Source organism: Triticum aestivum, chromosome 4D (genome assembly GCF_018294505.1).
Source record: "Triticum aestivum cultivar Chinese Spring chromosome 4D, IWGSC CS RefSeq v2.1, whole genome shotgun sequence".
NCBI lineage: Eukaryota > Viridiplantae > Streptophyta > Magnoliopsida > Poales > Poaceae > Triticum > Triticum aestivum.
Window position 1 is genome coordinate 317,286,479 of NC_057805.1, and position 25,350 is coordinate 317,311,828.

Genomic DNA, 25,350 nt, shown 5'->3' on the forward strand with positions numbered 1-25,350 from the left:
AAGATGGACGCCGGCTCTGCAGTCTTGATGTTAGAACAGAACTGTCGTTTTGTGCCCCTAAAGATGAAGCTTGGGCGGCTTAAACGTGACTGCACGGATATGGGTACATTAATGGCGGCTCTTGTCAAATACGCTGATTCCGATGGTACCAAGGATCCCCCTTCAGATGATGAAAGGACAGGGAAGGGAAAGAAGAACGGCAATGGCAAGGGCCCTCAGTTTAACCCGGGGAATCAAGGAGGAGGCAAGCGCAAGGCCGATGGCAGCCTGGAGTTCGTAGCCAACACCCAAGGCAACAACCAGCGACGCAAGGGGAGGCCCCCTCCCCGAGGCGGCGGGTCAGGACCTTCTCTGGAGCAGCTGTTGAATGAACCTTGTCCGAGACACGGCTCTAGAGAGAAGCCGGCGACTCATCTGTGGAAGGATTGTGCTATCATGAAGGCCTTTAAAAACTACAATGGCCCGGGCGGCCGGGCGGCCCAGGCGCAGGCGGCTCCGGCGCTGGCGGCTTTCATGGCCCGGGTGGCGGGTCAAATTCCGGTCCTCAGAACGGTCAAGGGGGCTTCAATCAACAGTCTGGTCAGGGTCATCAACAGCAACAGGGGGGCTATCAGACCAACCCGAAGCAACTTAGCGGTGGACAGTATCACGTGTTCACCACTAGTTTGTGCAAACGAGACGAGAAGCTTCACAAGAGGGCTGTTAATGCTGTTGAGCCGGCGGTTCCACGCTACTTACGGTGGTCGGAGCAGCCCATAGTGTGGAGTAGGGAGGATCACCCTCCCCGGGTGGATAACCCGGGCCACCTGGCCTTAGTAGTGGCTCCTCAGGTGGGAGGCTATAAGTTCACAAAGGTACTCATGGATGGAGGCAGCAGCATCAACATCCTCTATTATGAGACTTTCCGTCGTATGGGGCTAGTTGATAAGAACCTCAGCCAGTCAAATACTATCTTCCATGGTGTGGTACCCGGTAAGTCGGCTTATCCAGTCGGCAAGATCGAATTGGAAGTGGCTTTTGGTGATGAAAACAACTACAGGGTGGAGAAGTTGACCTTTGAGGTGGTCAAGATAAGAAGTCCATACCATGCTATATTCGGACGGCCGGCTTACGCCAAGTTCATGGCACGGCCGTGTTATGTGTACTTACAGCTCAAGATGCCGGGTCACAATGGGACCATTACAGTTCACGGCAGCCGGAAAGTGGCTCTGGAGTGTGAGGAAGGTGACGCGGCTTATGCAGAGTCTGTTTGTGCCACAGAAGAGTTGAAATTTTATAAAGACAATGTTGACCCAACAGATATGACCTCTCTGAAAAAGCCAACCACGGAGAATGAACCAGCAATGAAGTTTAAATCAGCCGATGAGACTAAACTTGTTGATTTTGTTCCAGGTGACTCGTCTCAGCAGTTCAGCATCAGTGCAAATCTGGACCCGAAATAGGAAGGCGCGCTCATCGAGTTCATCCGTGAGAATAGGGACATCTTTGCATGGAAACCTTCTGACATGCCAGGTGTACCTAGAGAACTCGCTGAGCACACTCTCAATGTGGATCCAAAATTTAAGCCGGTCAGACAGTTCCTTCGACGGTTTAACGAAGAGAGGCGGAAGGCTATTGGTGAAGAAGTGGCCCGGCTTTTGGCGGCCGGGTTCATTGTTGAGGTTTTTCACCCAGAGTGGTTGGCTAACCCGGTGCTTGTACTTAAAAAGAACGGCACCTGGCGGATGTGTGTGGACTACACGGACTTGAACAAGGCGTGTCCGGCTGATCCTTTTGCTCTCCCCCGTATCGATCAAATCATTGACGCCACGGCAGGTTGTGCACGCTTAAGTTTCTTGGATGCTTATTCCGGGTATCATCAGATTAAGATGGCAGTTAAGGACCAGGAGAAGACGGCGTTCATCACTCCCTTTGGAGCCTTCTGCTATGTGTCTATGCCCTTTGGACTCAAGTGTGCACAGGCGACTTACCAGCGTTGTGTGCAGAATTGCCTTCATAAGCAGATCGGGCGCAATGTTCACGCTTACGTGGACGACATTGTGGTTAAATCCATCAAGGAGGAAACCCTGATAGATGACTTAAGGGAAACCTTCGACAATCTCCGGGTCTATAAGATGATGCTTAACCCGGCCAAATGTGTTTTTGGTGTTCCTGCAGGCAAACTATTGGGCTTCTTGGTTTCTGACAGGGGCATTGAGGCTAACCCAGAGAAGATCAAAGCTATCACTTCTCTAGCTAAGCCGGCATGTATAAATGACGTTCAGCGTTTGGCGGGTCGCATCGCTGCGTTAAGCCGGTTTATAAGCCGTTTGGGTGAGAAGGCTATGCCCTTATATCAATTGATGAAGAAAACTGATAACTTTGTCTGGAATGATGCAGCTAATACCGCCTTCGAGGATTTGAAAAAGCAACTGGCAGAGCCCCCCGTCCTTGCTGCTCCGGTTGATAAGGAGCCCTTGCTACTGTATGTAGCGGCAAACGCACGAGCCGTCAGCGTGGCTATTGTGGTGGAGCGCAAGGAGGCGGGTAAGGAGCATCCGGTTCAGCGGCCGGTTTATTATGTCAGTGAGGTGCTCATTGAGTCCAAGCAGCGGTATCCGCATTGGCAGAAGCTCGTATATGGGGTGTTTATGGCGAGCCGGAAGCTTAAGCATTACTTTCAAGGTCATCCCATCACTGTGGTCAGTTCCGCCCCTCTCGGTGATATTATCCAGAACAGAGAGGCTACAGGGAGAATTGCTAAGTGGGCTATAGAACTTGGACCTCATGACCTCAAATATGTGCCACGCACTGCTGTTAAGTCTCAGGCCTTGATAGATTTCATCAATGATTGGACAGAGTCACAAGTACCCGAGCAAAAGCCGGATAACACTTATTGGACTATTCACTTTGATGGGTCCAGGCAGCTGGAGGGCTCGGGGGCTGGTGTGGTCTTGGCTTCCCCTAAAGGTGACAAGTTCCATTATGTGCTACGGTTGATGTTTCCTTGCACTAATAATGCGGCTGAGTACGAGGCTTTGCTCCACGGTCTTCGGGTGGCTAAGGAGATGAGCTTAAGCCGGCTGAGGTGTTTTGGTGACTCAGACTTGGTGGCTCAACAAGTATCAGGCACCTGGGATTCTAAGGATCCTCTAATGGCGGCTTATCGCCGCAAGGTTGATGCCATTGCCGGGCACTTTCAGGGATATCAAGTGGAGCACATTGACCGCAGGAAGAATGAGGCGGCTGATGCTTTAAGCCGGCTCGGCTCTCAGCGAAAGCCGGTGCCGCCTAACACTTTCCTGGATGTCCTATATAACCCTTCGGTTAAGTTGCCTACAGAGGAGGACTTGGCTATCCCTGACCCGGAGGCACGACTGGTGGCGGCTCTTCATATCATACCAGACTGGACAATGCCATATCTGGCTTATATAACCCGGGGAGAGTTGCCTGAGGATGAAATTCTGGCCAGGCAAATAACCCGGCGGGCTAAGTCAATGATTGTTATCGATGGCGAGTTGCATCATCGCAGTGTTTCAGGGGCATTCCAGCGTTGTATCTCCCCTGAGGAAGGTCAAGAGATCTTGCGCGAGATCCATGAAGGGGATTGTGGCCATCATGCCGGTTCAAAATCTCTTGTGGCCAAGGCTTTCCGTCATGGTTTTTATTGGCTGACGGCTCACGCTGATGCAGAGGACTTGGTCAGTAAATGTGATGGCTGCCAAAGGTTCTCCCGACGGGCTCATGTGCCGGCTCAGGAATTGAGGATGATCCCGATCACTTGGCCCTTTGCGGTCTGGGGGCTTGATATGGTCGGGCCTTTTAAACGGTCCAAGGATAAGAAGACCCACCTCTTGGTGGCAGTGGACAAATTCACGAAGTGGGTGGAAGCTGAGCCAGTTAGCAAGTGTGATGCAGCCACGGCGGTTCAATTTATGAAAAAGGTGATCTTCCGCTTCGGCTTTCCACACAGCATCATAACAGACAATGGCACTAATCTGTCCAAAGGCGCTATGGAGGAGTTTTGTCAAAGAGAGCATATCCGGCTTGATGTCTCTTCAGTGGCACACCCCCAATCCAATGGTCAAGCTGAGAGAGCTAACCAGGAGATTCTGAAGGGCATTAAACCCCGGCTCTTGGTCCCTTTGCAACGGACGCCAGGTTGTTGGGTGGAGGAGTTGCCCTCCGTTTTATGGAGCATCAACACTACTCCTAACAGGTCTACAGGCTTCACGCCTTTCTTCATGGTTTATGGAGCAGAAGCAGTTCTCCCCAGCGACATCCGTCATGATTCACCTCGTGTGGCGGCTTATGTTGAGACGGATAATGAACAGGCGCGCCAAGATGCTCTGGACTTGCTGGACGAACAGCGTGATGTGGCAGCCGCCCGTTCAGCGATTTACCAACAAGACCTGCGCCGTTATCATAGCCGCCGGGTCAAATCCCGGGTCTTCCAGGAGGGCGACCTGGTGCTCCGGCTCATCCAGGATCAAACAGATGCACACAAGTTATCCCCACCTTGGGAAGGGCCTTTTGTGGTCAGTAAGAACTTGCACAACGGGTCATATTACCTCATTGATATCCGGGAGCATAAGGACTCACGTAAATCTGAGGAGGAGACCCGTCGGCCGTGGAACATAGCTCAGCTTCGGCCTTACTACACTTGAGCTTCCGACTCTTGTGATGTACATATTTATCTCAGCCATGTATATATTATGATAAAGCAATAAAGCAGGACCTCTGTCCTTTGCTCTCTTCCAAAAATGTGTGTTGTTACATGCTGACTTACAGAAGATCCGGCTTATGATCATCTTCGAATCTAGCTGTAAGCAGTAAAGTCGCTTGGGGGCTTCCTGTTCACACATGGGTCGTATTCGAACCAAAGAGAACATAGCTGTCGATACCCATTTGATTGGCAAAGTGCCGAGCTCATTGGGAAGTTGCCTCTGGTCATATTTGAATCATAGTGTAACCCCTCTGAGAACCGACGTGGATCGTATTCGAATCAGCGTCGTTAAACAAATTTTCAGAATCACTTGGGGGCTTCCTGTTCAAACATGGGTCGTATTCGAACCAAAGAGAACATAGCTGTCGATACCCTCTTGATTGGCATCGCCAAACCCACTGGGGGCTATATGATCGTATCCGAATCTTAGCTTAACCCCTTTGGACCGAGTTTCTGGTCGTATTCGAACCGGAAGCCCTTAAGTTTTTATATTTTACCACAAACTTGCTTTGATCATGTCAAAGTATGTACTGCCGGGTTTCACTTGCCGGCTTAATTTTGGTTTATCTTGTTAGTTGAGCATCATGGATGTCATCAAGACAAATAAATTCGAGTTAAGGTACCAACCGTGCTACCCGGGTTATTTAACCCGGAAGTATGCTTACAGGCTGTTAAGTGTGTCATCACAGCTATGTTCGAGTATAGTTAAGGACCAATCTTTTTTGGTTCGTATCCCGGGTTATCCATCTCAAACACCTGATTCTCAGGGCGGTAAGCCGCCTTGCGACTTGTAATTTGCCTTTCTATGCAGATATTTAAAGGCACTTTTTAAGGTTGAGAAGGACAAAGGGATAATTACGACCCGGAGGAGCATCAAAAGAATGACTTCAAAGGATTTCAGCATTCATTACGTGCACGATGGCACGGCAGAGATAAATTGTTGCACCTACTCTATTACAAAAATCTTTCAAAGTTTCAAGGATGGGGCGTTGTTTGGTGAGCCGCCAGCCGGTTTATGACGCCTGCTGAGTTGAAGTCCCCGGCTCATCTTCTGCTTCGGCTGATCCCAAGGCTTCGAAGGTCGACGACTTCCAGTTGATGCCGCTGAGAGCTTCGAACTGAGCTTCTTCGTCAATTAACCCGGCCGGGTTAATCTCCGGGGCGAAGGTGTGCTGGCGAGCCGGGGGAATCAGATTGATAGCTTCATAGCGAGGGGTTGGAATCCTCTGATTCTCCGCGTTGTATCCCGGCTGATACTTGGTTAAATCGGTGTCGTTCCCGATGATGGTGGCCACCGGGCGCACAGCCTTCACACAAGCCGCGAAGTCCTTCTGGTCGAACGCTGAGCCGTCTTCTTTCAGGCTGGGGTAACCCAGGGCGATATCTGCCGGGTCTAGCTCCGGCAAGAAGGCTTTGGCCCGGCTCAGTGCGGCGATTGCTCCGGATCTCGCGGATGCTCGTCGTAGCTCCTGGATCCGCTGCGGCAGAACTGCGAGCCGGCGCAGGACTTCGGCCAGATGAGTCGGCACTTCATTTGACAGGGCCACCACAGCTAAGGCCCGCTGTGACCCGGTGTAGAGCTGTTCCACCAGGGTGTACACGGCCTTTAACTTGGTGACCACGCTCTGGTTCAAGTTGGCGCTTCTGGAACCTGTTTAACAACATCAGATGACCCGGTGATAAGGATGAGTTAAGAGATGTAAACATTCCAACTTGAATGAAAGCCGGTGAGGCAACTTACCGAAGATGGCAGCTACCATTTGGGACACTTGGCGCTTTAGACCGGAGAGCTCAGCGGTCTTCTCAGTGAGGGCCTTCTCCGCCTGTTCTGCCCGGGTCACCAGTGCAGCTTTCTCCTCAGCCCAGGCCTTCCGCCCAGCGTCGAATTCAGTCTTCAATTTCTCCTGAGCGGCGATGCTGGAGACAAACTTGGCATTTGCCTTCCGGGTCTCCATCTCTTGTGCCTTCAGCCGGCTCTTGAGATCCGCCAGGTCCGACTCTAATTTCTTGCCAACAGCCTGCATATATTTCCGGGTTATTAACAGTCATTCTATAAAGTCCCAAGCGCTTTCCAAGCAAAGACACTTGGCACTTGGGGGCTAATGCATATTGAACGTATCTATCTATGTACGGCCGGCTCAGTTCAGTAAGCCGGAATCTAAAGTCTACAACATATTCAAGTATAAGTCCTAGACTTGGGGGCTAGAATGGCAAGGATCACTATGCGGAAAGTAAGAGAACAGCAGAAGGTTACCTCAGATTTTTGTTGGATCTGGTTGACCATGGCGATCTCGGCGTCCCGGCTCTTGTGAACCTGGCTGATGTAGCCTGAGACGAGTTCTCCAATACTTAAGTCGGTGTAGCTGGAGAGATCCAGATTCACCCGGTGGGGTTGCAGCAACTCCCCCCTCGCGGAGCATTTGGCCAGCGCGGTCGGCCTCCCCGGCTCAACAAACTCCGTCCGGGTAATTACCACGTCCGGGTCGTTAGCTGGTGGGGCTGAGCCGGAGGCCTCCGGGTTAGCTAATGCTTCGGTCGTTGTCTTGGTGGTCGGGGCAGGGGCTTCAGGCGCCGTATCCATGGGAATGGTGGCTTCAGGGGCGGAGGCGACTGGCGGCTCTTGAGCCGTCGTCTCCGGCTCAGGCAAGTCGGGCACTCCGGCTGACCTGGTCTTCTTTGCTCTTTTGGTGAGCTTTGCCTGGGCACTGAAAAGGCAGAAGTGTTAGGCATACAAAGGGTAAGTACAGACAGATAATGTAAGGAGATTGTTATTACCCGGGGGCAGTCTTGAAGGCCGGCAGACTTGACTGCATGGAGTCACCCGAGGAGGGGGAGGTCTCCTGGTAATTGGAGTCAGAAGAGTTGAGTGGCTGACGGATGACACCCGCCAACGGATGAAAAGGGTACAGGTGAGAAAAAACCTCAGTGCGGCGTTTCCTCGTTGCGTCGGGTAACCCAGTGGAGAGGTCGGTGTCCTTGCGGGCCCGGGTGTGACGCCGGCTCTCGTGAACCTGCTGCTTCAAAAGAAATTGAGGGTCTCGGTGAGCTAATGGATGGGAAAAGCTTACTTTCCGGGTTACCCTTCGGACTTTCAGCTGTGGTAAAGGCTCCGAGCCGGAGGAAAGTGATGTTACCTCTTCGACCACCGGGTTACTGGCGCCGGTGTCATCCTGTCAATAAGCAAGTGTTGATAAGGCGGACAGCATCAGACAACATATACTGCAAGAATTTAAAAGATTTAAGGGTTACCTCTGACTCGGAGCTATCGCTTAATTGCAGCAGCTCCGAAGCAGTGGGTCTGTTTCCCTTTTTGCGAGGGGCGGCTCTCTTGGCGGCTTTCTTCGCCTTCCTGGCCTTCTTGGCCGCCTCGTGGTCATACTTGACCCGCCAGAATTTATCATCAGCCTGAGAAATACAGTAATGAGTTCTTAGTAAGATGACAGGTAAAACAAAATGGAAAGGTTAAAGTCAGCGGCTTACCGCTGGGGCTGGATTGGTCTTGCAGAACGGGGCTAGCCCGGTTCTTCCACAGTCTGCCAGGCTCTCGTTTAAAAGAGCCTTGGTCTCTTCTTCAGCAACGTCTTCTGGAAGATCATTGCGACTGTGCCTCTGCGGGTCATCCTTTCGCCCGGTGTACTCACACATTAAGCCGGGGCGGCGGCTCAATGGGATCACCCGCCATGAGATCCAGACCCGGACCAGGTCAATTCCGTTCAGACCATTGCCTAGCAGGGCTTTGATCTTGTTGATCGTTGGAAGCAGAGGCTGGCGTTCTGCGGCAGTCAGCTTGTCGGATAATGGATGAGTTGGCTCCAGGCGCGTTGGGCGAAAGCCGGGCAGCGGGCTCTCATCAGCCGGGGACGTGTCTTGGCAGTAGAACCAAGTCATGTTCCAGTCCTTGGGGTGACTTGGCGGTTCTGCGTAAGGGAACAGACAATCCCTGCGCCGTTGGATGGAGATGCCGCCTAACTCTAGACTTGGACCGTTTGCGCACTCGGTTTGGCGGTTCAAATAGAACAGCTCTCTGAAGAGCAGCAGACTCGGCTCTTCTCCAAGATATACTTCACAAAAAACTTGGAAGTTGCAGATGTTGGATATGGAATTGGGTCCTATATCCTGAGGCCGAAGATCAAAGGAGTTGAGCACGTCCCGGAAGAATTTTGAGCCGGGCGGTGCGAAGCCCCGGCTCATATGGTCGGCAAAGATCACTACCTCCCCGTCTCTCGGCTGTGGCCTTTCTTCGGACGGGTCAGGGGCACGGTAGGACATCACTTCCTTCTTAGGCAGATATCCGGACTTAACGAAGTTGGCCAGGGTCTCTTCGGTGACGCTGGATTTCATCCAGTTGCAAGTGATGGGAGCCTTGGGAGGCATGGTGACGGTTGGTGGTCTACGAGGAAGAGAAAAGTGTCCGGGTTAATTATAAGCCGGAGTTTATCATTCAAGTTACAATGACGGCTTATGAAGGGGACTAATGGTATGTATTGATACGGTGGGTTATCTAAGCCGTCGGGGCTTTCAGGATAAGTTGGTCGTCTACGGCTTACTGCGGTTAAGTCGGAAGATACTACAGAGCATGATTCTCTTTAAACCGGAAAGTTCTACGGCGCGTGTTTTCTCTAAGTCGGAAATATAAGCCGCCAAGATTCAAGGACTGCAGTTTTTACTAAGTGTGGTAAACAGATTTCACATATTACAGTAACTTTTTTGGATCAAAGTAGTCGGAGCAGAGAAAGTTTTCTAGACCTAAAAAACAGAGGCAGGAGAAGTTTTTGAGGTTGAACACAGTTCTTATGCAGTAAAAAGAGGGTTTCTTACAGATGAAATGGGTCTCAAACCTCTACCGCAGTGGTTCTACGCGAGGTTAAGGATCAACCAACTACGGTGGCAACAAGAACTACCGAGTTTGTGGGCAATGGTGACGAACACGAAGAACTGAAGGAACCCTACCGCAGATCTATTCTAGCAAGGCAGAGAAGACTCACCGGAGTTGAGGAAGAGAGGAGGTCGCCGGCGTTATCTGGTCCGGGTCAGGGTGATGCAGCAGCCGGGTCGATGAAGATCAGGGGCGCGACGGCGACGGCGGCGGCAGAAGCTCGGGCAGAGGAACGACAACGCAAGGAAGAAGAAGGAGAGTGTGAGAAGAGAGTGCCGGGCCGGCCTATTTATAAGGTGAGTCATAAGTAGGCGCGGGGTTCAAGGAGGCCACGGCGTGGTTATCTCCCCCTCACGGCGCCTCGATTCTCGGAAGGACAGTAAAAGCAAAGATCCGTTGCGGATCTGGCGGAGTAAAAAACGGACTTAATGGAGGATGACGTCACGGCGGATTACCCGGAGTCCAGAGGATGACGTCACTCCGGGTTATGACCTTTACATGAATAGAAGCCGGGGATTTTTTTCTGCAGAGCTGAAGATTGACCCGAGCCGGCTCAAGTCAATCTAGGGCCTAATGTTGAGGATATAGACCTTGGAGTCACCCGCCAGGATGGCCGGGTTATTCTAAGGGTCATTACCAGAAGCCCGGAGCTAAGTTTCAAGATAATGGGCCAGAGATGGGCTGAGACCCGGATATGGCTTAAAGCCCGTAGTTACAATCATTGTTATAGTAGACTTGTAGTGTAAGGCAAGTATTGATTAGAGTCCGAGCCGGACGCTCTTATGAGCCGGCCGGGACTCTAAGGGCTGCTGGGCGTCAGCCTCCCTATATAAAGGGAGGACCCGGCAGCGGTTCAAGAGCGACAACAATCTCTCCGAGAGCCGGGATAGCTGTTTAGCTCCCTGGCGATCGTAACCCTAATCAATAACACCTCGAACTGGACGTAGGCTTTTACCTTCACCGTAAGGGGCCGAACCAGTATAAACCCTCGTGTTCCTTGTCCCGCATAACCCCTTCAAGCTTCCTAGTTGCAATGGCTCCACGACTAAGTCCTAGCCCAAGGACATCTGTCGTGACAATTCCACGACAGTAAGCGTGCGGACCCGACGGGTTCGAGAACTATGTAGACATGACCGAGACACCTCTCCGGTCAATAATCAATAGCAGAACCTGGATGCCCATATTGGCTCCTACATATTCTACGAAGATCTTTATCGGTCGAACCGTTATGACAACATACACAATTCTCTTTGTCCATCGATATGTTACATGCTCGAGATTCGATCGTTGGTATGTTCATACCTAGTTCAATCTCATTACCGGCAAGTGATGCGGCTTGAACTATGTCGGTATTTCCCCAAAGAGAAACGGATGATGCGGCACAACTACGGTAGGTATTTCCCTCAGTGATGAGATCAAGGTTATCGAACCAGTAGGAGAACCATGCAACACCACGTAAACGGCTCTTGCACACAAAGAACAAGTACTTGCAACCTGACATAAGAGACGGGTTGTTAATCCCTCACGGGTAAAAAGATAGGTAAAATTGTAGTAGATTGGATAAATAGATCTCGCAGGAACGCGAGATAAAATAAATAATAAAAAATTGCAGCAAGGTATTTTTGTGTTTTTGGATTAATAGATCTGAAAATAAAATCAAATAAAATATGGATCTCGAAGGCAAATATAATAAAGAAGAGACCGGGGGCCGTAGATTTCACTAGTGGCTTCTCTCGAGAAAAATAGCATACGGCGGGTAAACAAATTACTGTTGGGCAGTTGATAGAACTTCAAACAATCATGACGATATCAAGGCAATGATCATTATATAGGCATCACGTCCAAGATTAGTAGACTGACTCCTCCCTGCATCTACTACTATTACTCCACACATCGACCGCTATCCAGCATGCATCTAGTGTATTAAGTTCATGGAGAAACGGAGTAATGCAATAAGAACGATGACATGATGTAGACAAGATCTATTTATGTAGAAATAGACCCATCTTGTTATCCTTAATAGCAACGATACATATGTGTCGGTTCCCCTTCTGACACTAGGATCAAGCACCATAAGATTGAACCCATCACAAAGCACCTCTTCCCATGGCAAGAAAAATCGATCTAGTTGGCCTAACTAAACCAAAGATTTGAAGAACAAATACGAGGCTATAAGTAATCATGCATATAAGAGATCAAAAGACTCAAATAACTTTCATGGATAAAAACATAGATCTGATCATAAACTCAAAGTTCATCGGATCCCAACAAACACACCGCAAAAAGAGTTACATCATATAGATCTCCAAGAGACCATTGTATTGAGAATCAAAAGAGAGAGAGGAAGCCATCTAGCTACTAACTACGGACCCGTTGGTCTACAATGAACTACTCACGCATCATCGGAGAGGCAACAATGAGGATGATGAACCCCTCCATGATGGTGTCTAGATTGGATCTGGTGGTTCTGGAACTTGCGGCTGCTGGAATTGATTTTCGTCGACGCCCCTACGGTTTTTGGAATATTGGGGTATTTATATAGCAAAGAGGCGGTGCGGGAGGCCACCGAGGTGGGCACAACCCACCAGGGCACGCCTGGGCCCCTAGGCACCCCCGGGTGGGTTGTGCCCCCCTCGAGGCACCCCTCTGGTACTTCTTCGGCCCATCTTGTGTCTTCTAGTCTAGAAAAATTCTTCAAAAAGTTTCGCTGCGTTTGGACTCCGTTTGGTATTGATTTTCTGTGAAGTAAAAAACAAGCAAAAATAGCAACTGGCACTGGGCACTATGTCAATAGGTTAGTCCCAAAAAATTATATAAAGTTGCTATAAAATGATTGTAAAACATCCAAGAATGATAATATAACAGCATGGAACAATCAAAAATTATAGATACGTTGGAGACGTATCAGCATCCCCAAGCTTAATTCCTGCTCGTCCTCGAGTAGGTAAATGATAAAAACAGAATTTTTGATGTGGAATCCTGCCTAACATGTTCATCACATATTCTTTTCTTTGTAGCATGGACATTTGGACTTTTATATGATTCAAAGCAATAGTCTAGTTTTGACATGAAGATTTCAATACTCAAGCATATCAACAAACAACAAAGTCTTTCAAAATATCAATACTAAAGCAAGTTATCCCTAGCCCATTATGCTCAATCATTGATCTATTCATGAAACACACTCGCATATTAGCTACACCCATGCTCAAGTACGGTCATCGTGCCCCTTAGTTGGTGCTTTATAAGAGAAGATGGAGACTCAAAATAAAAATTGCATAAAGTAAATAGAAAGGCCCTTCGCAGAGGGAAGTAGGGATTTGTAGAGGTGCCAGAGATCAAAGCGCAAAAGATAGAGATAGAAAGATTTTGGGTGGCATGCTTTTCCTATCAACGAAAACGATCGAGTAGTTCCCAATACTTTCCATGCTATATATATCATAGGCGGTTCCCAAACAGAAAATAAAGTGTATTCCTTTTTCCACCATACTTTTTTTCCATGGCTAGTCGTATTCACGGGTGCTTTCCATACCAACACTTTCCAAGGAATTTATTATTTGACAACATAAAGTAAATTCATTTTTCATTTCGGGACTGGGCATCCCTAATACCTTTGTCGTACTCTCGTGCAATGACAAGTGAATAAACACTCATCTTGAGAATAATACATCTAGCATGGAAAAATATCGGCCACCCCCTACCGTTTCATGAGCGGTACGAGCACACAAAATAGAAATTTATTGTGAAGATTAGAGATGGCACACACAAATTTGCTTAGAATGACAAAAGAATACCGCATATAGGTAGGTAAAGTGGACTCATATGGCAAAATTGGTTTAAGGATTTTCAATGCACAAGTAGTGCAAATGAAGGCTAGCAAAAGATTGAGCAGCTTCCAACCAAGAAACAGAAAATCTCATAAGCGAGCATAACTAACACCGAATAATGCACCACAAGTAGGATGTAATTTCATTGCATAACTATTGACTTTCGTGCTTGCATAGGGAATCACAAACCTTAACACCAATATTCTTACGAAAGCATAATTACTCATCAACATGACTCACATATTATATCATCATATCGCAAAACTATTACAAGGAATCAAGTTTATTTTGTCCAATGATCTTCATGAAAGTTTTTATTATATCCCTCTTGAATATCTATCACTTTGGTACTAGTTTCATATGTTGCTTTTGATAGCTCAAACAAATCTAAGTGAAAAAAAACTCTTCTCTCAAAATAACATAAGTGAAGCATGAGAGAATTTCATAAAAAAATTACTAACTCTCAAACAAATCTAAGTGTAGCAAGAGAGCATTTCTTCAAAAATACTAAATCACACCGTTCTCAAAAAGATATAAGTGAAGCACTAGAGCAATTCCATAGCTCAAAAAGATTTAAGTGAAGCATAGAGAGCAATTCTAACAAGTCATAGCATAATTATGGCTCTCTCAAATAGGTGTGTCCAACAAGGATTCATGACTAAAAATAAAAAGTAAAACAAGTAAAGACTCATATCATACAAGACGCTCCAAGCAAAACTCATGATATGTGACGAATAAAAATATAGCTCCAAGTAAAATACTGATGGTCGTTAGAAGAAAGAGGGGATGCCACTCAGGCATCCCCAAGTTTAGTTGCTTGCTTCTCTTTTAGATAATAGCTTGGGATGCCATGGGCATCCCCAAGCTTAGGCTCTTCTTACTCCTTATTCCTCCATCCATCATGACCTCACCCAAAACTTGAAAACTTCAATTACACAAAACTCAACAAAACCTTCGTGTGATCCGTTAGTATAACAAAGCAAATCACTACTATAAGTACTGTTGCAAACCCATTCATATTTTATTTTGGAATTATATCTACTGTATTCCAACTTTGCTACGGCTCAAACCCCCAGAAAGAGTCCATAGATCAATCAGAATAAGCACCCAACGCAAAGAAAACAGAATCTGTCAAAAACAGAACAGTCTGTAGCAATCTGAAAGCTTTCAGTACTTCTGTAACTCCAAAAATTCTAAAAAATTAGGACAACGCGGGAAATTTGCATATCAATCTCGTGAAAAAATTCAGAATTTTTTGTTGCTTCTGTTATTTTTCAAAATTATTTTACTGGACGCAAAAGTTTCTGTTTTCCAACAAGATCAAAGCAACTATCACCTAACATGATCCCAAAAGCTTTGGTTGGCACAAACACTAATTAAAACATAAAAACGCAATCATAACAGTAGTATAATTGTGCAAATACTCAAGAACAGAAAGAAAAGACAAAAATAAATTTTATTCATTGGGTTGCCTCCCAACAAGCGCTACCGTTTACGCCCCTAGCTAGGCATAAAGCATAGATTCAAGTATTGTCATCTTTAGTTTTTGCAACTTTTGTAAGGGCCTTTTCAAACCCGGGAGGCTCTTTACGCTTCCCAAGATTTTCAGGAAAAGAGACCACCTTGAGATCCAAAATATCCAAACGCTTATTGCAAAGAGTAATCAAGGTATTCATTCCACTGATGTTCCCACTGATATGTTTCAAAGGTTCATTGTATTTTTGTAACTCAACCAAATGTTTATGCAAATCACTCAACTTATCCAAAATTTGGGCTCCTTCTTGGGTAAAAGAAATCCCCTTTTTGATAGGCGGAATTCCCAAAATCCCTTCTAGGATCTCATAAGCGGTATTAGCATCAAGCTCAATAAAATTTCCTTTAGCGACAAAATTCAAAAGTTGTCGATGATGCAAGGCTAAACCTATATAAAAATTTCGAAGGAAATTTTTTGCATCCCCTTTTAGATTGCAAATGCGATAAGATTCCATCAACCTATAGCAAGCATCTTTCAAATTTTCTCCTTTTCTCTGTTTGAAGTATAAAACTTCAAAATCCTGTGACAAAGCAGGGGTAGTCATGCTGGCCATAGCAACAATATCACAAGCACAAAGATAGATCTGACAAGAAAACGGCGAACGAAAAAGAGGGCGAATAAAACGGCAAATTTTGTGAAGTGGGGGAGATGAAAATGAGAGGCAAATGACAAACAATGTAAATTTCAAGGAGATGAGATTTGTGATTAGGAACCTGGTAGGTGTTGATGATGTCTCCCCGGCAACGGCGCCAGAAATTCCTTTTGATGCTGCTTGAACTACGTCGGTATTTCCCCAAAGAGGAAGGGATGATGCAGCACAGCTACGGTAGTATTTCCCTCAGTGATGAGACTAAGTTTATCGACCAGTAGGAGAACCACGCAGCACCACGTAAATGGCTCCTGCACACAAAGAACAAGTACTTGCAACCCAACGTAAGGGAGGGGTTTTCAATCCCTCACGGGTAAAAAGATAGGTAAAATTGTAGTAGATTGGATAAATAGATCTCGCGAGAACACGAGATAAAATAAATAATAAGAAATTGCAGCAAGGTATTTTTGTGTTTTTGAATTAATAGATCTGAAAATAAAAGCAAATAAAAATGGATCTCGAAGGCAAATATAATAAAGAAGAGACCCGGGGGCCGTAGATTTCAGTAGTGGCTTCTCTCGAGAAAAATAGCATATGGCGGGTAAACAAATTACTGTTGGGAAATTGATAGAACTTCAAATAATCATGACGATATCTAGGCAATGATCATTATATAGGCATCACGTCCAAGATTAGTAGACCGACTCCTGCCTGCATCTACTACTATTACTCCACACATCGACCGCTATCCAGCATGCATCTAGTGTATTAAGTTCATGGAGAAATGGAGTAATGCAATAAGAACGATGACATGATGTAGACAAGATCTATTTATGTAGAAATAGGCCCCATCTTGTTATCCTTAATAGCAACGATACATACGTTTCGGTTTCCCTTCTGTCACTGGGATCAAGCACCGTAAGATCGAACCCATCACAAAGCACCTCTTCCCATGGCAAGAAAAATCGATCTAGTTGGCCTAACTAAACCAAAGATTCAAAGAAGAAATAAGAGGCTATAAGTAATCATGCATATAAGAGATCAAAAGACTCAAATAACTTTCATGGATAAAAACATAGATCAGATCATAAACTCAAAGTTCATCGGATCCCAACAAACACACCGCAAAAAGACTTACTTCAAATAGATCTCCAAGAGACCTTTGTATTGAGAATCAAAAGAGAGGGAGGAAGCCATCTAGATACTAACTACGGACCCGTAGGTCTACAATGAACTACTCACGCATCATCGGAGAGGCATCAATGAGGATGATGAACCCCTCCATGATGGTGTCTAGATTGGATCTGGTGTTTCTGGAATTTGCAGCGGCTGGAATTGATTTTCGTCGACTCCCCTAGGGTTTTTGGAATATTGGGGTATTTATAGAGCAAAGAGGCAGTGTGGGAGGCCACCGAGGTGGGTACAACCCATCAGGGCGCGTCCGGGCCCTTAGGCGCGCCCAGGTGGGTTGTGCCCCCCTCGGGGCACCCCTCTTCTTACTCCTTATTCCTTCATCCATTGTGATCTCACCCAAAACTTGAAAATTTCAATCACACAAAACTCAACAATACCTTCGTGAGATCCGTTAGTATAAGAAAGCAAATCACTACTATAAGTATTGTTGCAAACCCATCCATATTTTATTTTTGCATTATATCTACTGTATTCCAACTTTGCTATGGCTCAAACCCTTCAAAAGAGTCCATAAATCAATCAAAATAAGCACATAATGCAAAGAAAATAGAATCTATCAAAAACAGAACAGTCTGTAGCAATCTGAAAACTTTCGATACTTCTGTAACTCCAAAAATTCTGAAAATTAGGACAACATGGGCAATTTGTATATAAATCTTGTGTAAAAAAATTCAGAATTTTTTGTCGCTTCTATGATTTTTAAAAATTATTTTACTGGACACAAAAGTTTCTGTTTTCCAACAAGATCAAAGCAACTATCTCCCAACATGATCCCAAAGGCTTTGCTTGGCAAAAACACTAATTAAAACATAGAAACACAATCATAACAGTAGAATAATTGTGCAAACACTCAAGAATAGAAATATAAAGACAAAAATAAATTTTATTCACTGGGTTGCCTCCCAACAAGCGCTATCGTTTTACGCCCCTAGCTAGGCATAATGCAATGATTCAAGTATTGCCATCTTTGTTTTCAGCCGCCGCAAGTTCCAGAACCACCAGATCCAATCTAGACACCATCACGGAGGGGTTCATCATCCCCATTGGTGCCTCTCCGATGATGCGTGAGTAGTTCATTGTAGACCTACGGGTCCGTAGTTAGTAGCTAGATGGCTCCTCTGTCTCGTTTGATTCTCTATACAATGGTTTCTTGGAGATCTATTTGATGTAACTCTTTTTGCAGTGTCTTTGTTGGGATCCGATGAACTTTGAGTTTATGATCAGATCTATGTTTTTTATCCATGAAAGTTATCTGAGTTTCTTTGATCTCTTATATGCATGATTACTTATAGCCTCATATTTCTTCTTTGAATCTTTGGTTTAGTTAGGCCAACTAGATCGATTTTTATTGCCATGGGAAGAGGTGCTTTGTGATGGGTTCAATCTTACGATGCTTGATCCCAGTGATAGAAGGGGAACCGACACGTATGTATCGTTGCTATTAAGGATAACAAGATGGGGTTTATTTCTACATAAATAGATCTTGTCTACATCATGTGATCATTCTTACTGCATTACTCTGTTTCTCCATGAACTTAATACACTAGATACATGATGGATAGTAGTCGATGTGTGGAGTAATAGTAGTAGATGCAGGCAGGAGTCGGTCTACTAATCTTGGACATGATGCCTATGTAATGATCATTGCCTGGATATCATCATGATTATTTGAAGTTCTATCAATTGCCCAACAGCAATTTGTTTACCCGTCGTATGCTATTTTTCTCGAGAGAAGCCACTAGTGAAATCTACGGCCCTGGGGTTTCTTCTTTATTATATTTGCCTTCACGATCTATTTTTATTTGGTTTTATTTTCAGATCTATTAATCCAAAAATACCTTGCTGCAGTTTATTATTATTTATTTTATCTCGCGTTCCCACGAGATCTTTTTACCCATGAGGGATTGACAACCCCTCTCTTACGTCGGGTTGCAAGTATTTTTCTTTGTGTGCAGGAGCTGTTTACGTGGTGTTGTGTGGTTCTCCTACTGGTTCGATAACCTTGGTCTCATCACTGAGGGAAATACCTACTGTAGTTGTGCTGCATCATCCTTTCCTCTTTGGGGAAATACCAACGTAGTTCAAGCCGCATCAGCATAGGATCGATAAATGGATGGGGATAACTAGCCACAAGTAGCCGGAAAATGGAAAATAAGAGATTATGGCCCGACGAGGAGGATGCCAACCAATGCTTGTAATCCGAACAGTCGCCGATCCACAACCCGCAATACTACCCACACGACCACGATTAAGTCGTGGAGCACGGGATAGGTGCAATCCGCAAGGGAACCACAAACTCTAACCCACACAACACGATCTAGTCATGGAGCACAAATTAGGAGCAATTTTTGAAGGAATCACGAGAATAAGGATAACAAGAGCTCTCCAATCTCAAGGGGAGTCTATGTCTTTGGTCTTTGATAGAAATGGCAAAAGTCCCCAACGAAGGGAAGAGCTAGCCTATTTATAATCGGGACAACCCCCTTGGATAGGTGTGAAACCAAACTAGCTTTGGGAACCATCTTAGGTGTGAAAGAGAACCATCTTTGGTTTGACTAAATGGCTTCGAGACTTAATGAGGTATCTTCTGGAAATCTCTCGTCAGAGGTGGTTGGCAGTTCCCAACCAAACATTGTTCATTGGGATCGAACAATGTTTCCTTCAACAGCAAACTCGAGTTCTAGAAACCTTTCGCAAGTTGGGATATCCAAACTCATGAAAAACATTGTTTCGTCAGAATCGAAACAATGTTTCTTTAGCAGACAACTCATTTCTTCATGAACTCCTAACTTTGTTTCTTCGCCATCAAAACTTGTTTTGCACGAATTGAAATGTGTTTGGACTTCTTCGATATTGCACCTGAGTTCAACCAACAACAAAGGAGGTGAAGGCACAACCATGTTTTCAAGGTCAAATGATAAACTTAAGTTAGCGTTCACCTGATCATGTATTTGCATTGCGCGACTTCTTGTGATTGGACCGTTGATGATTGGTGGTGTAGTGTCCATGGTTGGGATGTCCTCATCATCCTCCCCCTCTTGAGAAGGAGTCGTCCTTGACTCTAAAGGCCCAAAGTATGGGGAAAGATCGAAGACATTGAAGGTTGGGCTAACACCATATTCTTCTGGAAGATCGATCTTGTAAGCATTGTCGTTGATCCCCTTCAGCACCGCAAATGGTCCATCGCCGCATGGCCGCAACTTGCACTTACGTTGCTTAGGGAAACGGTCCTTCCGAAGGTGTACCCATACCAAATCGCCTTGCTCGAACACCATCTTCTTCCTGGTCTTGTTTACCCGCTTCGTATATTGTTCAGTCATTTTCTCAATGTTCTCCTTTGCCTGGGCATGAAGTTTCTTGATGAAATCAGCATGCTTACTTGTATCAAGGCTAGTTCTTTCCTGCAGTGGCAAAGGCAAAAGAACATGGGAGCAATAGGTTTGAATCCATAAACAAGTTCAAATGGGCAAAATTTAGTGGTCGAATGTACTGCCCTATTATACGTGAACTCCACATGAGGTAGGCACTCTTCCCACATCTTCAAATTCTTCTTGAGAACTGCTCTTAACATCATGGACAATGTTCGGTTGACAACTTCGGTCTGTCCATCAGTTTGTGGGTGGCATGTCATGGAAAATAGGAGCTTTGTGCCAAGTTTCCTCCCGCAAGGTCTTCCAAAAGTAGCTCAGAAATTTGTTGTCATGGTCTGAAACAATCGTGCGTGGTACTCCATGTAGCCGCACAACTTGCCTGAAAAACAGATCAGCAATGTGTGAAGCATCATTGCTCTTATGACATGGGATAAAATGTGCCATTTTGCTAAAACGATCAACTACCACAAACACGGAGTCACTCCCCCTCTTAGTCCGTGGTAAACTAAGAACAAAATCCATAGAAATATCTTCCCACGGAGTATTCAGAATAGATAGATGAGTATAGAGACCATGAGGATTCAAGCGGGACTTAGCTTTGTGACAAATCTCGCACCTCATCACATAGTGTTCCACGTCACGTCTCCTTCGCGGCCAAAAGAAGTGATCAACGAGCACACTTTCAGTTTTCTTGGCTCCAAAATGTCCCATGAGTCCACCAGCGCAAGCCTCCTGCAAGAGCAACAAACAATCAGAACAATCTGGGATGCATAACTTGTTAGCGAGAAATAAAAATCCATCATGCAAGTGAAACTTCTCCCATCCCTTTCCCTTGTTGCACTTTGAAAAAGGTTCAGCAAAGTATGAGTCGTTAGTGTACAACTCTTTGATGCTTTTTAAACCAAGGATTTTAACATCAAGCTCGGAAAGTAAAATATGACGCCTAGACAATCCGTTGGCAACAATGTTATCCTTCCCTTTCTTGTACTTGACAATATAAGTAAAATACTCTATAAACTCACTCCATTTTGCATGTCTATGGTTCATTTTGAGTTGACCCTTTAGATGCTTTAAAGATTCATGGCCATAATAATGTATCACAAACTCTTTAGGCCACAAGTAATGCTGCCATGTTTCCAAAGATCGAAAAGTGCATACATTTCTTTATCATAGACAGAATAATTAAGAGTTGGACCATGAAGCTTCTCACTAAAATAGGCAATGGGTTTACCTTCTTGCATTAGAACTCCACCAATGCCAACACCACTTGCATCATATTCAATCTCAAATGTCTTACCAAAATTGGGAAGTGAGAGCAACGGGGCTGATGTCAATCTCATCTTTAGTTCGTGGAAGGAGTTATCTTGAGAATCACCCCATTGGAATGGAGTGTCTTTCTTCGTTAGCTCATTCATTGGTGCAGCAATGGTGTTGAAATCCTTCACAAACCGGTGGTAGAAACCTGCAAGTCCGAGGAAGCTACGTACTTGGCTCACATTTTGTGGAGGCATCCACTCACGAATAGCCTTGATCTTCTCTTTGTCGACCTCCACACCTTTTCCTAAAACAACAAAGCCAAGAAACACAACCTTGTTTGTGCAAAATGTGCACATGTCCATGTTAGCATACAACTTTTCCTCTCGTAGGACAGCAAGCACACATTTTATATCTCCATCATGATCCTCCAAAGTTTTGCTATAAATCAACATGATCCTCCCATTCACCTCGTTCATTGATGATCATAGTTCTTTTGCTTGGACATTCCGAAGAAATGTGACCTCTTCCTTTGCACTCGTGGCATTGAATGTCGCTGCTACATGTAGAACTCTTTTCTGGAGGTTGAGCGGAGGATACTCCTGCTGCTGATGATGACCTCTTATCATGATTGTGAATAGTAGGTGAGGAAGCCGTCGAGGCATGTGGGTGCCTAGGTGGTGCACCCTCAAACCGAGAACCCTATGGTTGTTGTGTTTGCTGCCATGAGGGTGTGGTGGTGCGGCCTTGGAAAGCACGAGTACGATCATTACACACATTCTTCTTCTCAACTCTTATAGCTTGATGTACCATATCTTGTAATGTATCATAAGGAAACATCTCCACAAAATCTGATATTTCATCATTTAGCCCATGTAGAAATCTCGCCATCTTCACCTCATCACTTTCACAGGTTCTTGTCCAAATTAGCAGCACCTCCATCTGTTTATAGTACTCCTCAACAGTGTGGGAACCTTGAGTAAGCTCCTGCAACCGCCTGTACAATTGCCTTTTATAGTATGATGGAACAAAACGGCGCCTCATGACTTGCTTCATCAAAGTCCACCTGCGGATATAATTATTGCCCGACATCAACCGATCATCTTGCAACTGATTCCACCATGTAAGAGCATAGCAAGAGAACTCCATAACAGCAAGATCAACTCTCTTGGCTTCAGAAAAACCATGGATGCGAAAGATTTGATCGCACTTCTCCTCCCACTCAATATATGTATCTGGATCCTCTTTTCCCGTGAAGAATGGCACATGTAGCTTCACTCTCGCTTGGTTGTCACAGTCATCTTGATCATGACAGTCATAATGATGGCCGTTGCGACCAAAAACAGCACCACGATGAGGCGGGGAGTAGGGTTCATAGTCCCCCCATGCCTTCATCTTCGTCACCATGCTTGCAGAGATCTTCAAGGGAGATGGCATCACCATCATGTGCAGCTCATCGCCGGTGATCAGCGGCAAACCCCCGGGGGTCATGGCCTCACCCGGGAGCTTCTCCTCCATGCAGCCCACCCTCACGGGGGGCAGCAAAGCCGCCACGCCTCCGTTCAACACCAACAATAGGGATGCCGTGGGCAGCAGCTCCTGCCGCTCTTCCATGGCCATCATGGCGGTCCTCGCTTCCTTGACGTCGTTGGTTGTCGGCAGCCAGTGAGGCAGTGCGGTTGTGTTATGTTGATCCCCATTACCCGCGATAGGAAGACGGTCGCCGAACATCCTTCGCGTAGCAGCAACTATACTCTCCTCAATCATATCACCAAGTACTGCGCGAGTTTTTGGGAGATCATCTTCCACATGTTGATGTTCATGTACACTCGAGTTGGATCTTGTCATGTTAATTGTCGAAAACAAGTGGTCAAAAGAAAAAATATGTGGAAAATACTCAGCTCACCTTCTTGCTTACCCAAATTCTAATGATTCCTTGGCGGCTGTGCGGTGGTAGAAAATCAGGAGTGGACGGGCGAACGAAAGGAAGGAAGCTGACGGTTTCTAGGTGGATCTGGGTGAGGTAAATGAGTGTAACGCCCACGATGCGGCTATATCTCCCACGTGTCGAGGCACGACTTAGAGGCATAACCGCATAGTGGTTTTGTCGCAAGAAGGGTCATCTTCACACAATCCCATGTAATGAACAAGAATGGGATAAAGAGTTGGCTTACAATCGCCACTTCACACAATACATAAATATAATTCATACATCAACCAAAATACAAACATAGACCGACTACGGTCAAGATCCAAATGAAAATAAGACAACCCCAAATGCTAGATCCCTGATCGTCCCAACTGGGCTCCACTACTGATCATCAGGAAAAGACACATAGTAACGACCACGTTCCTCGTCGAACTCCCACTTGAGATCGACCCCATCATCTGCACTGGCATCGTCGGCACCTGCAACTGTTTTGGTAGAATCTGTGAGTCACGAGGACTCAGCAATCTCACACCCACGAGATCAAGACTATTTAAGCTTATAGGAAAGGATGGTGTAATGAGGTGGAGCTGCAGCAGCAATAAGCATATATGGTGGCTAACATACGCAAAAGAGAGCGAGAAGAGAAGCAACGGAACGGTCGTCATCTAGCAATGACCAAGAAGTGATCCTGAACTCGTACTTCCGTCATACATAACTCAAACAGTGTTCACTTCCCGGACTCCGCCGAGAAGAGACCATCATGGCTACACACGCAGTTGATGTATTTTAATTGGGTCAAATGACAAGTTCTCTACAACCGGACATTAACAAATTCCCATCTGCCTCATAACTGCGGGCACGGCTTTCGAAAGATAAAACCCTGCAGGGGTGTCCCAACTTAGCCCATCATAAGCTCTCACGGTCAACGAAGGATAAACCTTCTCCCGGAAAGACCCGATCAGTCTCGGAATCCCGGTTTACAAGACATTTCGACAATGGTAAAACAAGACCAGCAAAGCCACCCGAATGTGCCGACAAATCCCGATAGGAGCTGCACATATCTCGTTCTCAGGGCACACCGGATTGTCCAAGCTTCCGATAGGCCAGACCAGAGTTGCCCCTGGTGGCCACCGGCGACTGACAGGTTGGACCAATACTCAGAGGAGCACTGGCCCGGGGGTTTAAAATAAAGATGACCCTCGGGCTCGCGAAAACCCGGGGGAAAAGGCTTAGGTGGCAAATGGTAAAACCAAGGTTGGGCCTTGCTGGAGGAGTTTTATTCAAGGCGAACTGCCAAGGGGGTCCCATAAATCACCCGACCGCGTAAGGAACGCAAACTCAAGGAACATAATCCCGGTATATCAGAAACTAGGGCGGCAAGAGTGGAACAAAACACCAGGCATAAGGCCGAGCCTTCCACCCTTTACCAAATATATATAGATGCATTAATTAAATAAGAGATATTGTGATATCCCAACAAATCCATGTTCCAACATGGAACAAACTTCAACTTCACCTGCAACTAGCAACGCTATAAGAAGGGCTGAGCAAAAGCGGTAACTTAGCCAAACAACGGTTTGCTAGGAAAGGATGGTTAGAGGCTGACATGGCAATATGGGAGACATGATATAGCAAGTGATAGGTAGCGTAGCATGGCAATAGAGCGAACAACTAGCAAAGCAAAGATAGAAGTGATTTCGAGGGGTGGTCATCTTGCCTGCAAGGTTCTCAGAGTTGTCGAAAGCTTGATCCTCGTAAGCGTACTCAACAGGTTCCTCGTTCACGAACTCGTCTCCCGGCTCTACCCAAGACAAGAACACAAACAAACGGAACCACAATCAACCACGAGAAATGCACAAGCAACATGATGCAAAACATGTATGATATGCGAGATATGATATGCGATGCATATCCGTGCTCCGGAAGGAAAATGATGAACAAGGCATTAACTTGGCAAACCAATTATGCCACTGGAAAGATGAGATGATTTCGGTCGAAATCGATATAAAGATCACCGGAAACGGATGCACGGTTTGCAAATGGCAAGCAAAACAAGTGACACGAATCTGC